Genomic DNA, 13,436 nt, shown 5'->3' on the forward strand with positions numbered 1-13,436 from the left:
GGCATTATTTTCAAATTCAGTATGTTAAGAGTTAGGCCTTTGTCTACTTCAGGAAGATATATGTCTGCTACAAGCACAAGAGCCCCTATTCAAGAATGTGTCCTTAATTTTAATCAGGTATTTAAGTCTAATTGAAGTCAAGGGGTCTGTAACACATGTGTGAAGGTATCCATATGCTGATGTGCTTTTTCACATGGGGAGGAATTTAAGCATGGGCTTACATAGTAATTGTTTTGTTTTTTTTTCTTTTGTGTCTGGGTATGCAGAAAGCAGCATAAAAGACAACAACAAGCATTAAAGCTTGTTAACTTGGTACTCCATACAGAGGAGAAAAAGGGCCTTTTATTTCCCTGAAATTTCTGACCTTTTTTGTTATTTTTCTTCTCCCTGTACTCTTTGCTCACCAACTACAGCTCTCATTTGCTGTGGCCAGTTCCCAAAGGGAACATTCCTTCCTGGAGTAACTTACCCAGCTCTTTTCCTTAATTTACAGCGAGTACAGCACCCCGTGCAGAATGCATAGCAGACCCGTTGGCTGCAAGCCAGTGCTAATAGCATGTTTTCCAATAATCTAATCTCTTCAGTCACAGAGCAGAAATCAGAAAGTTAAAAGACCTGGCTTCTCAACTTGTCTCAGTCCGCCTTTGCAATCCATGCATGGAAAAGTTGTGTGAGTGTACAATAAATTGTTACCACACTTGCACCCATGACTTAGGAGTTGGTTCATAACAAACTGACATATATGAGAGAATCTCATACAAAGCAAGGTTGAATGCGGTGCCAGGAACAGAATCACACACAAAAGCTAGTGTGAGCAAAGAAGCCAGGAATTTCAGCCAAAGCTGAGGACATATTGTAAACATCCATGAATTAAACACCTCAACACTCCTAAGAGATAGGTATCATTTCTCCTTTGCAGATGAAGGAACTGAAGCCCAAAAATGACAAGGTCAAAACTTTAAATTTTGGCTCTAGAAATGAAGCGGCAATCCTTTGAGAGGACTGCTAAATAAATAGCTGCATTTTCAGACCTCTGACCATCTGCATCTTCCACAGGCACTCTGAAAAATCAGGTTATGTATGCAGGAATGAAGCAAGAGATTAGTTGTCTCACCGGAGGCCCTGGGTTTGCAAATGTAGATGTCAACACTTTTAACTTTCCAATGCTAGAAGGGGACCATAAGCAGGCAACTTCTGTACTGGACTGTGTATATCACAGAATCATAGAATGTCCTGAGTTGGAAGGGACCATCGAGTCCAACTCCTGTCCCCAAAATTCACACCATGTGTGAGTATGTTTGCTTTGGGGGCGGGGAACTGATACCATCATAATAATTTTTCCCAATTTCTAACATTATGCAGACCTCTGGTGGTCTACAGATTACAGGTTGATAACTAGGTCCATCATTCTACCCCAGGACAGAAACCCCTCTATGTACAATTCTGCTTGCTGTCACTGGGGCTATGTACTTTTGGGGAACTGCTACCTCTTTGTGTGAGCAAACTGCTTGACTTGCTTCATGCAATTCAATGAGGCCGAGGAGTCATTTAAGAAAGATGTTTTCTTACCAGAGCATAGTTCAACCTCTCCTTTCACTTCTTCCTTTTTGGCATCTGCCAGTGTCATTTTTTATCACAATTTTTGCTGCAGCAGCCCAGCATTTGGAGTGGTGTTGTTGCGGTCATCTCATATCCCAGCCCTGTCTCATGGCAGCCCAACGTGATGCCGCAAGCCACTAGCCACCAGTGGAGCTGCCAAATATTCATCATATTGGATGCTTTAAAAATAACTGCTGTGATTTCATGTTTTTCTAATATCTAGGGGATGTTTGGCTTTCACCGAAGCCTGGCTAATTGTTGGTATAACTTATATTAGACAGTTCTATTTCTACCATTTATTCTGCATCAGCTTAATTATTTTACAGCATGACAAAACAGAACTGAATAGTCCTTTCTTCCATATTACTGGAGTTATTAGAAAAATGTTCTCCAATGGAGCACTGTTGCAAAGTGCTAAGGTTATTTTGCAAGCTAGCTAAGGCATCCGACACCTGAAAAAGCAGCTCTCTCAGGCCACGAAACAGCAAACGGATCGTTTTGTTGTGCAGCAGGCTGGATAGGAAGAAGTGTCACACAGATTTGTACTTGCACGTGAAGCGTAAGGTTAAAAATACACCCTCAGGATGCTGCTGTGATTCAGCCTAAGTTATGTGACTCCTACCACTCTTATTGGTGAAATATTATACTTTAGCAAAAGTATATTTTTAAGACCACTTGTTCAATTGTATATAAAAAGTATCAGACACCACTCTGAATGTGCATCGGCAATACTGAATAACATATCAGACAAATAAAAAACAGTCATCCCTAAAAGTTACAGTTAACTATTAATCTTTTAAAATGCTTTTGTCTTCAGTTTAGGTTAAACTGGTTTTAAAGATGCATCAGGCTTTTTCCCATACTTTTTCTCTGTTGTAGAAAAACTTTAAAGTGGTTTCAAAATACTTGACTTTACAGGTTTTAGGATAAAATATTTAATGGCATTTATGACACTAACCTCAAAATTTCCTAAATGTTAAATTCTTAGGTTTATATACACAACTTTGTTTGTTAGTTTGTTTGTTTTAGCCTACTATTGTCAATAGGTGGCCTCAGTTTATTTTTTTACTTCAGAACTTCCTTTTTCTTTTAAATTAAAATGCTATATCACACCATTCCTTATCACTCTTATGTTATTATTTTTATTTCACATTAAAGCAGCTTGGATAATCATTGACAGAATAAAATTCCAATAGACCACATAACTGTAAAGACAGAAGTATTTTGTTAAAAAAGCTTTGGCTTAATTTTGTTTCAGAATAAAAAAGAAGTATTTTGCATAATACTAAAAAAGACCTCTGATAACTTCTGGCACTGATTTTTTAGAGATTTCAACCTGAATTATTTTTTCATCTTGGGTCCTTAATTTTGAATTATTTTATGTAATATGAGTGCTCTTAAACTGAAACCATATATTCCCAAGAAAGTGAAGTGGATTATCTATATTTTAATCTTTTGTGGAATATTTAATATTTTTTCATTTTATGGAAATTTTACATGAATCCTGCTTTCAAAAATCCTTGTGAAACAGCATTCCCATCATCTGCTATAGATGTGATCCTCACAGGCAGACACCAGAGAAGAGCAAAACATTCATAGAGACCTTTAACCAATTCAAACAATGTCCCAGTTGCTGCACATCCTCTCCAGGGCATCCTCAAGAGGCCAAAGGAACCTGGTAGCTTTCAGCCTTAGGTTGCAAGGGAGGTGGTGGCCATGAGGCTCCTCTTGGTGGAAAAAGCATGGGTGAAGGTGCATACAGGGGACCCACCTTCATCCTGTGCTGACCCAACAGCCATGGGGGGTGTCTTCTACACTGGAGGAGATAACAAAGGGGCAAAAGGGCATTTTGTCTTTTGCCCAGATCTCTTTGTACCACTAACACACCCAATAGGATTGCTGTGGGTGAATCAGCTTCAGAGGGAAAGCTGTGATTGACGGGCTCACCCATCGCTGAGGCCATAACAGTTCTGCCTGCCATTTGCCCACACGCCTGCCTGGAGCTCGCCCGGTCTGCGCGATGCCTGGCTGCGACAGTCACCAACAACCCGGCACAGTCTGCAGCCTCTGCTTTCAAATATAGCCTGTGCATAAGCTTTCAATTAATTTAACTGTCTGGAAGGCTTGGTGTGTCAGCGTTATACTGTTAGTTGGTTTTGGGATAACAAACATACTTCTACAGATGTTATATTAAAACAAATAAACAAAACCCCAAACAACAACAACAAAATAAAACAAAACCCCACCAAGCAGTTTTAATTCACTTTATCTTGCAATCAACCGAGCTGATAGGCACTCAAATCCTCTTAGAAGCAGTGGTATACCACCGCACAAAAAATGAATTGTATCCCTGCTTGAGCACAAAATGGATGACAGTCTCGATTTCATCACCACCACCCCAGTAATTCAGCTCAAATACTTCCTAGCGTGGCTTTAGGCTGACTGTAACCTGCCTGCTGTGTATCACTGCAGTGATGCTAGAGGTACTATGGTTTGGCAGAAGTGAACAATGCTTGGTGTAAGCACTAAATTTCTTTCATGTGGGTCAGTGTGTGAGGCAGTGAAGCCAATCAGGAGAGAAGAAGGCTCAGACTTCAAAGGGAGGACAGCAGGCAGAAGGGGTGATGAAACAAGCCCTAACTACGTGCCATTCATAGTTACTTCACAAGAACAGCGAGGCACACAGAGCTGCTGAACTGAGCCAGTTTCTCAGGAATCAGACACCTACTTAAATCTTGCCCATCCTAGTATTTAATCCCAATCAAAACAGGCCATCCAATCACACTGCCTTCTGAAAATCAGATAACTGTAATCCAAACCACAACTACCCTAATGTGGATAAACAACTTGGAGAAATCCTCATCCCATCTCTTCGCATGAGTTTTGCTGTTGACTTTGGTGGGCCAAGACTTCCGTCAGTGGGTCCGAGCTGACTGATGCTGAAGTCTCTTCTCTGTTTTCCATCAGAGCTTAATTCAATTTCATATCATACTGTTCATATTTTGCTCTCAAAACCCTTTGACTACTTTTTTGGGTTTTTTTTTAGATTGGCATGGGTCCTAGTAGCATGAAAGAAATGTGAAAATAGTTGGGTCATCATTTGCTGAGTGTTGACAGCATATGCATCACTGCACAGCACTACAGCGAAGAAGCAGTCACTAGAGCTACTATTTTAATCACTAATCTAAACTTGGAATTTTGAACAATATTTCGTGTCACTGACGGATGGTCCAGTCAGCCTGAGAATTTACCCTTTTTTCCTTTATGGAAATTTGAGATCAGCGTTTCCCCTTGTTACAAACTGTTGAAAAAAATTTTTAGAGACCTTCCAGCACTGTGATACTTCTTAGTTTCTATACTTTGGGTTCAAATCTTGACATGAGACTTGTATTTAAGGAGACAGGTTCTGCTTCAATGTTTGCAGGCATCAGTCTAGAACAGTTCCATTGCAAACAACATATTTCAAGGCTTTCAGTTAGCTTCAGTATGATATTAATTTAATCATTACACAGAAAAAAAAATTATTTCATTCAGGACAAACTTTTGGTCAGTTCCACTTAGGAAAATATACCAAATTGAGAGTATTTTAAGTAGTTGACCAAAAGTGCATCTGGGCAACACCAAGGTAGTGGGCTGGGTGCTGTCTGGCTTATTAATTTTTAACTCCGTAAACACGTTAGTACAAAATCATAGCTTCAACATGGGATTACAGGCTTTTGCTGTCTAAACCCTTCTCTCTAGGCCCCAGCATGGAAAGTAAAATCTGTTACATCCTGCTGTTCTTTCTGTGGTTTCTGAAACAAACTTTGAGAGAAAAACTCTGGTCTCAAAAGACCCTGTGGGAAATGAGAAACTTGCAAATGCTACTGTAGTTGTGTAATGTTGACAGTATAACCCGAGTGATTCTTTTACAGCTTGTAAGTATACGAGCATCTGTGTAACACACAAAAATATAAATCTCCAGTATTTTAAAGTAACAAAAGGGGAGAAGCAAACTGGGGGGACAGGCTGTGCTACCACTAGGACAACCTGAACACCAACAATCTTTGCTAGAAACACACAAATGATAGATGGAATGCTAGTATCTAACAGAAAATCAAGAAGAAAGATGGCATATTTCAGAGAACTACCATATGCAATAAACAGCTGTGCTTTTTTACTTGATAGAAGCATGCGTGTCTTTTATGGAAGAGATTGGGGAGTCATGGGACACTGACAACTTTGTTTTTAGAGTTTTGTGTGCATATGAACAGTGTAAAATCAACTGGGGATCTTCGTTATGGCATCTTGCAGGATTAGAGTATTAAAATACTGTCTAAATATATGTGCATCAAATATAATCTCTTTCCAAATCTCATGCCTCCTTTTTTTATCTCAGCACAGATGCTTTATTTGCAAGTAGCTGAGTCTGACAAGTGTCATGACACATCGGTTATACAACTATTAGATTATACAACTATTAGGTTACTAGTCTTTATAGAACCCATATTTTCCTTTCTACAATAGGTCATTTTATCTAGACAGCAAGGACAAGAGAATATAATTCAGTTTTCCATTTTTAGAGAGGATTCATAATGTATGGTCTTGAAGGCTGAGTATTTGGAAACAACTATAGCTGACTTTAAAAGTAAGATCTATAGTTGCTTATAGGATTTGGAACTCAATGAGAGAAGGTATTGCATGACATTGTCCTACCTTGCCATCACTACCAGGGTGCTTAAGGCACCTTGCCTCAGGGATCCTCTTTGATTCCGATACTGGTTAAACTTCCTGGATCCCCAAATTTGAGGCCAGGCTGGACAGGGCTCTGGGCAACCTGATCTAATTGAAGATGTCCTGGTTTATTGCAGGGGGGTTGGATTAGATGACCTTTGAAGGTCCCTTCCAACCCAAACTATTCTGTGATTCTATGATTCTGTGATTCTGTGATTCTGTTGGTGCTCCATAGCATGCGAGGGGAAAAAAAAAAAAAAAAAAAAAAAAAAAATTCCCTTCTCTCTCCATGAGTTTTATTTATAAAACTCCCTGGAATGAGAAGGAGTCATTTGTGGTTGCTGTGGCTGATTTCTGTTATGCTGAAGATGCTAGGAAACTGCATTAAAACTCTGCACCACTGGTGAGATTTTTAAGACTGTTGATGCTCTTTCTAACCAAATTCAGGGGAAACGTGTTTTGGCAGCCAGTATACTTAATTTTCAGGATGACTTTGCCAGACGTGTTTAATAAAGATGAGGCATTCCCCAGTGAGATTTTGGGCATTTGAGCTACAGGCCTCCTTGCTGAGAGACACCACTACAGATACTGCCTGAGATTGTGGGACAGTCCCATACTCATGTTTCTGTTGCTTTTTAGAACTGTTGACACTTAGTGAACAAAACAGGTTGGTTTCTTTTCCCTCATATGGGAAGTGCCTCTGGAGGTTGAAAATATTCTGTCAAGCCAGGCAAACGTTTGAGGAAATTTTTTTTCAGTCCTTGAGGATCTTCTTTGTTATGTGTTTTGTAGCATAGAAGGTAGCAATGCTCCGAAGGAAAATTTAAGTCAGGCACATCTCTGGAGGAGTTACCATCCTCTTAGAAAGAAATCTTAAGTATTTGTGAAGCACAAATCACTAAGAGAAACAGAAGACATTAAGCCTTTAACATTTGACTTTCAGACTGATTTTTCCTGTTTGCTCCTTTTGCGGCTGCCTCTCCTTTTGAGGTCACCTCAGATTCCCGTAGGTCCAGGGGAGGCTGGAGAGACAGTCCACATCCCTCAGCTATCACTGCTAGTTCAGTTGCACCCCAGAAAACTCATGGCTAATCCAATGTAGCAATTGCTGTGTACAGTTCTACCTTCTCTACAGAGCCCAGCTGATGCCACATCATGACACATCAAGCCCCTTACCTCCCTACGGATGATTTATGGCCAAGCTATCAAGCAGAGCTTAGCTTGCAAGCTTGAGCTCAGGTTTCATATTGGCCCAGCCTGGCAATCTATTTAGCAGAGATAATACGAAATAATCAAACCTATGTTTACTTGCTCTGATAGTGCTGTCTCACCACTCCTGGGTTTTCTCCTTGGTCAGCACTGCATGTTGCCTACACACTGGTTCAGTGTTTTTGCCCCACCATTGTGCATTCAGCTCCTAATGCATTTCCACACAGAGCAACACCGTCCAAGAAAGAGTCTGAGGAAATACACTGTGGTTTGCAAATTGAATTCCTTAATGACTTTCTCATTAGAAGAGCTCACTGCCAAACGCTGTTTGTGTTTGCCTAAAAGACGGTCTGCGTGATTAAAAGTAGTTCTGCGTTACATGAAGTATTGTTTTCAGGCCACTGCCACAGACACTAGGCGAGAGAGAGAGAGAAAGGAACACCAGTGAATGCAGGGAGCAATCAAGTGACATAAGAACCCATGGGATGTGCCCTCCAATCCCCACCACCACAAGGGCTAATGGCCACATGGGTGCTGCGTGGTGGGTATAGCTGTGGTAGGGCTTGGGTGTCGCGACATGGGGCAGTCCACCGGTGGGGCTGAATTCCAGAGCAACTCTGCTGTGAAAATATTTCCTGTGAGAACACGCAAGCTCGAGAAACCAGGATTAACAGCAGCTCTCTAGGAGAGATGGATTTCATTTGTCTAGCACATTCATTTCAAGACTGAGTCGGTAAATGGATGTCTTGTCATTGAAGATTGACGATGAGGCAGTGCACCTTAGCTGCAGCAAATGGGCAAAGAATATTCTTCTACCCCAAGCTTTCCCTCTGGCTGTCAAAACATATGCCCACCTGGATTCCTCCTGTATTTTCTTATTCTGCTTTTTTCATCCCATACATTTTTATATATATACATAAATATATAGATATAAAGTACAACTTGGAGAAAAAATTCATTCCAAAGGTTTTAGAATTTATTTCCTGCATGCCGTGAAAATCTCCTATCGTCTCGTCATTGAAAGTTCAGATTCAAATTCAGCTACTTGTCCCTAACTTTCTATTTTTAACAAAGAGACCACAACTCATTGTTTCCAGAGCAGGGATTTGGAAAATATCCTGAGAAAGAAAAATCCCCAGTGATTTCATTTGCTAATGAGGCTTAAAACTAATATCTGTACAAACAGCTTGCACAAAAAAAATCTCCAAGCCAAAAAGGGCTTAAAGCCAGGCAGGGGAAGAGAATAGTTCAAGATTAACTTAGTGTCTTCTCTGATCTCTGGTATTTAGGTTTTATAAAAAGAAAAATGAAGGGATGGATTTTGGACCTAGAACTAGCCATGAGCCTACACATACGTACTTTGTATCTGATGAATCAGCAGGCCTGGCTGATGCTTGTCTAAGAGATGGGGAAGAGCTTGTCTGTGGGTCTCTGTGCTCCCACCATTTTCTTTGCCCATTGCTGTGCTGTATTTTCCATCCTTGAGAGTCTTGGATTTCACTGTGCTCAATGAATATTTGAATACAAGGGAGTAGACTGCTCGATGGCTGGTAGGGTCATCTGTAAGGGCAGACACTGCTCCTAACAGCCCATGCATAGAATACCTCATCCTCACAGAAGTCAGTTCTGAAGGTTGTGGAGAATTTTTTATGTTTAATTTTATTTGTCTTTATAATGGAGCAGGTTGCACCAAAGACCAGGTGGTTGCAAGCAAGAACATTTCTTGGACCTATCTGCAGTGCTAAAGCCCAGACCTCCTGATCCTGCAGCCAGTACCTAACACACAAGTACACAGCACCTGCCCCTCTGCCAAGAGACTGGACCTCTCTCTACCCCATTTACCATATCTAAAGCCTGTGGCTAACAGGAGTGGTCCATGCTCTCCTAGTGCTTTTTCACCTGTAGACTTCAGAGTATTTCTTGAAGTGGATATACTTTACTTACCCATTTCTACTTTGATCTAAATATAGAAACTTGAAGTAATGCTTATATCAGGTGTTCCATGGCTGGATTTCACCAGAGAGGGTTTCTGGTCCCAGCTTCTTGTGGCACATCACTTAAATTCTGAGCTCACCGTGTCTGATACAGGGAAAAAAGGGTAAATCTTCTGGTTGCTTCCTTGTGGTTATACTGTGCAGTTGCTGGAGCACTTGAGATCTGCAGGCACTACCACCTTGCTGCAACAAGAGAAGAACAGTAAGGGCCAATTGTGTACCCAGCAGTGTTAAGTTCCTTCCCTGTGGCAGATGAATGTTTCAGAGTCTGAGTTTGCCCCGTTTCCTTCTAAAATCCCTTCGAACTCCCTTGGCTTCCACAGCAGGGGAGGGACTGGCCCCAACATTGGCAGGGATCAGGCAAGCACCTGGATCTGAACCAGGGAGGGAGGAGGCAGAAACGTAAAGAGAACGAGATCTTTGGCTGGAGCTTGTAGACAACTTATTTTAAACATGCTATTTCATTTTGTAGACACAAATATTTTCCCTCCACCATTTATTTTCTCCCAGGCTCAATGTCAAAGCCCAGTGCTGGGCTTTCAAACAGTACCAATTTCTGGAGCACTCGGCTGTCCCTACTTTGCTTCTTGCCTGAGCCAGAATAAGGGTCTGCCCAGCATTCAGAGCAAGCAGATGAGAGACAGCTTCATTAAACAGTTACGGCACTCAAAGAAATGCCAGGCACAATAGGAGACAATAAAAAAATGATACTTTTAACAGCTTTTAAGAGAAAAAAAAAGTCTTTATTGATTTAAAATGTCAATTCTGACTTTTCAAGGAGACTTTTGCTTTATGCATATCCAAGAACCAGAGGTTGTTTTGCTTCATACATTGAGTTATAACATGGCAGGAAGTCAACCTTTACATAGAGCTTGACTTACATATTTTAACTTATTTCTTGCTCCATAATACTAACACTATGATTATCCATTTGGAACCACAGACTTTATTTTTTGCCAATTTTGTTGTTGTTGGTGGTGTTTTTTTGTTTTTTGTTTTTGTTTTGTTTTGGTTTGTTTTTTGTATGAGCTTTATGCATGAAAAGAGGTAGAAACCTTGAAAATTACTAGGAGTACATTTTGTCTTATACTTAATATTTCTGGAGTTCAAGGGGAGATGGAAATTTGCCATGTAATGGATATTAGCTATAGAGAATTATCATCTTTCAGTAATAAAGTATTGTCTGTCTCAAGGACTTACACACACAGCTTGACCTCAGAGGAGTTGCACATAATGTTTTCTCTGTCAAGAGAATCTATTCATAATGACATGTCACAGGTGCTCACACATAATATGTTTCCCCTCAAAAGTGATCATCCATATTTTATATGGATGCTTTGATGACAAATATTTTGTACTTCAGCTGCTTTTTTCCCTCTGTCAGACTTAATGAAGGAAAGTCAGATAGTTTTAAAATAATGCCAACTTCAGGTCACGTTACTGTGTCTGCCTTTGAAAGTAGCTTCATGTAAGAGCCACAAGACAGTGGAGAGACAGACAAGGGCATTTTCATTTACTTAACTTTAAAAAGAAAGTATTTTTTTCCAGCTCTTAATTTAAAAATCAATATACTCTGCATCTTTGGAGTCTTCTCAAAAAAATATGTTATACTTATTGAGCACTCAGTATTTTGGGAGTCTAGTAAAAGCAAGTTGAAACCTGATTTGGGGCTGCAGCTTCTCATTATGCATAAAGTCCTTTATTCTAATAGTAGTGGTGTGTCCTGGTTTGCCACCTGGTTTACACATTTCTCCTGGTTGTTCTACAAAGTGAGTACCTCATGGACACTGAAAAAGAAACCAGAAGGCTGAGGGGAGGCTTAATTGCTGTCTACAATTACCTGAAAGGAGGTTGTAGCATGGAGGGTGTTGGTCTCTTCTCCCAAGTAACAAGTGATAGGATGAGCGGAAATGGCCTCAAGTTGCACCAGGGGAGGTTTAGATTCAATATTAGGAAACATTTCTTCACCAAATGGTTGTCAATCATTGGAACAGGCTGCCCATGAAAGTGGTTGAGTCATCATCCCTGGAGGTGTCTAAAAAATGTATAGATGATGTTCTAAAGGATATGATTTAGTGGCGATGTTGGGTTAATGGCTGGACTCAATGTTCTTGAGGGTCTTATCCAACCAACATGATTCTGTGATTCTGTGAAATAGTTTGTCTGCAGCAGGGCCAAAGTTTGCTCTTCTCCTACATGTTCAGCCATACTGAGGGAAACAACCCTCATTCTTCATTCTATTAATGAAAGAAGAAAAGTGAACTTGAATTCCCTTTGAGGTTTCTCAGATTGCAGGACTGGTCATTGAAACCTCAGAGCATAGAGGAGTGCTTTTCTCATTCACGGGACATGTCTTTTCTGCCAAAACTGTAAGTGAACAAAGCACAGATGTATTCTTGAACTTGGGAAGAATATAAGGCTGTTGTCAGAGGATGTAGGGCGGCAACTAGGCAAGCTAAGGCCTCCTTAGAATTAAACCTTGCAAGAGGGGTCAAAGACAACAGAAAGAGCTTCTTCAAATACAAGGCAGATAAAACTAACACTAGAGGCAATGTAGGCCCACTGATGAATGAGGTGGGTGCCCTGTTGACAGAAGATACAGAGAAGGCAGAGATACTGAATGCCTTCTTTGTCTCTGTCTACTCTGCTGGAGTCTATCCTGGGGAGCCTCGTACCACTGAGACCCCAGAGGAAGTCAGGAAAACAGAGGAGTTTGCCTTGGTTGAGGAGGACTGGGTTAGGGACAAATTAAGCAATCTGGACATCCATAAATCTATGGGTCCGAATGGGATGCACCCGTGGGTACTGAGGGAGCTGGCTGAAGTAATTGCTAGGCCACTCTCCATCATCTTTGCTAAGTTGTGGGAAACGGGAGAGGTGCCTGAGGACTGGAAGGAAGCAAGTGTCACTCCAGTCTTCAAAAAGGGCAAGAAGGAGGACCCAGGTAACTATAGACTGATCAGCCTCACCTCCATTCCTGGAAAGGTGATGGAACAACTTATCCTTGGTGCCATCTCAAGGCATATCAAGGATAAGAGGGTCATTAGGGCCAGTCAACATGGCTTAACCAAAGGGAAGTGATGCTTATCCAACCTCATAGCCTTTTATGAGGACATAACCAGTGGATGTGGTCTACCTTGATTTCAGTAAAGCGTTTGACACAGTCTCCCACAGCATCCTCACAGCTAAACTGAGGAACTGTGGACTGGATGATGGGGTAGTGATGTGTACTGGGAACTGGCTGAAGGAAAGAAGCCAGAGAGTTGTGGTCGATAGGCCAGAGTCTAGTTGGAGGCCTGTATCTAGTGGAGTCCCTCAAGGGGTCAGTACTGGGACCAGTACTATTCAATATATTCATCAATTACTTGGATGAGGGAAGAGAGTGCACTGTCAGCAAATTTGCTGATGACACCAAACTGGGAGGAGTGGCTGACACACCAGAAGGCTGTGCTGCCATCCAGCGAGACCTGGACAGGCCGGAGAGTTGGGCAGGGAAAAAATTAATGAAATATAAAAAGGGCAAGTGTAGAGTCTACAAATGTAAACAAGGACTAGATTTCTCTTACGTATGAAATATAACCAGATGTCTCAGGTTGAGAGATGAAATCTTGCACTTGGAAAAAATGTCTGGGTTTTTCATACAAGAGACCAAAAAAGAGAGTACAAGGGGTCTGAAGCTATTTGATGCTTAGTTATTTTTCAGATCCAACTCCTATTTAAGAATGTAACCAAGAAGGAATTAAAAGTAGGTTAGAACTTCTAAAAGTAGGTTAGAACTTCTAAAATACAGAAAGATGCAAAACATTATTCTGTGCCACTAAGAAGTATGACACTGATTAACATCTGCTGCTGAAAAGACAGTCTGCAATAGCATCCTCTTTTCTGCTATGCCCAAGCTCCCAAATAAGAACTGAGTACTTT

General features: G+C 40.9%; 1 protein-coding gene across 2 annotated transcripts in view; it reads left to right on the plus strand.

The window, feature by feature from the left end:
- The window catches only part of RSPO3 (R-spondin 3), a 61,908-nt gene that overhangs the window by 22,202 nt on the left and 26,270 nt on the right, over positions 1 to 13,436 (plus strand). The window lies entirely within an intron of this gene.

Source organism: Columba livia, chromosome 3 (genome assembly GCF_036013475.1).
Source record: "Columba livia isolate bColLiv1 breed racing homer chromosome 3, bColLiv1.pat.W.v2, whole genome shotgun sequence".
In the NCBI taxonomy this organism is placed as follows: domain Eukaryota; kingdom Metazoa; phylum Chordata; class Aves; order Columbiformes; family Columbidae; genus Columba; species Columba livia.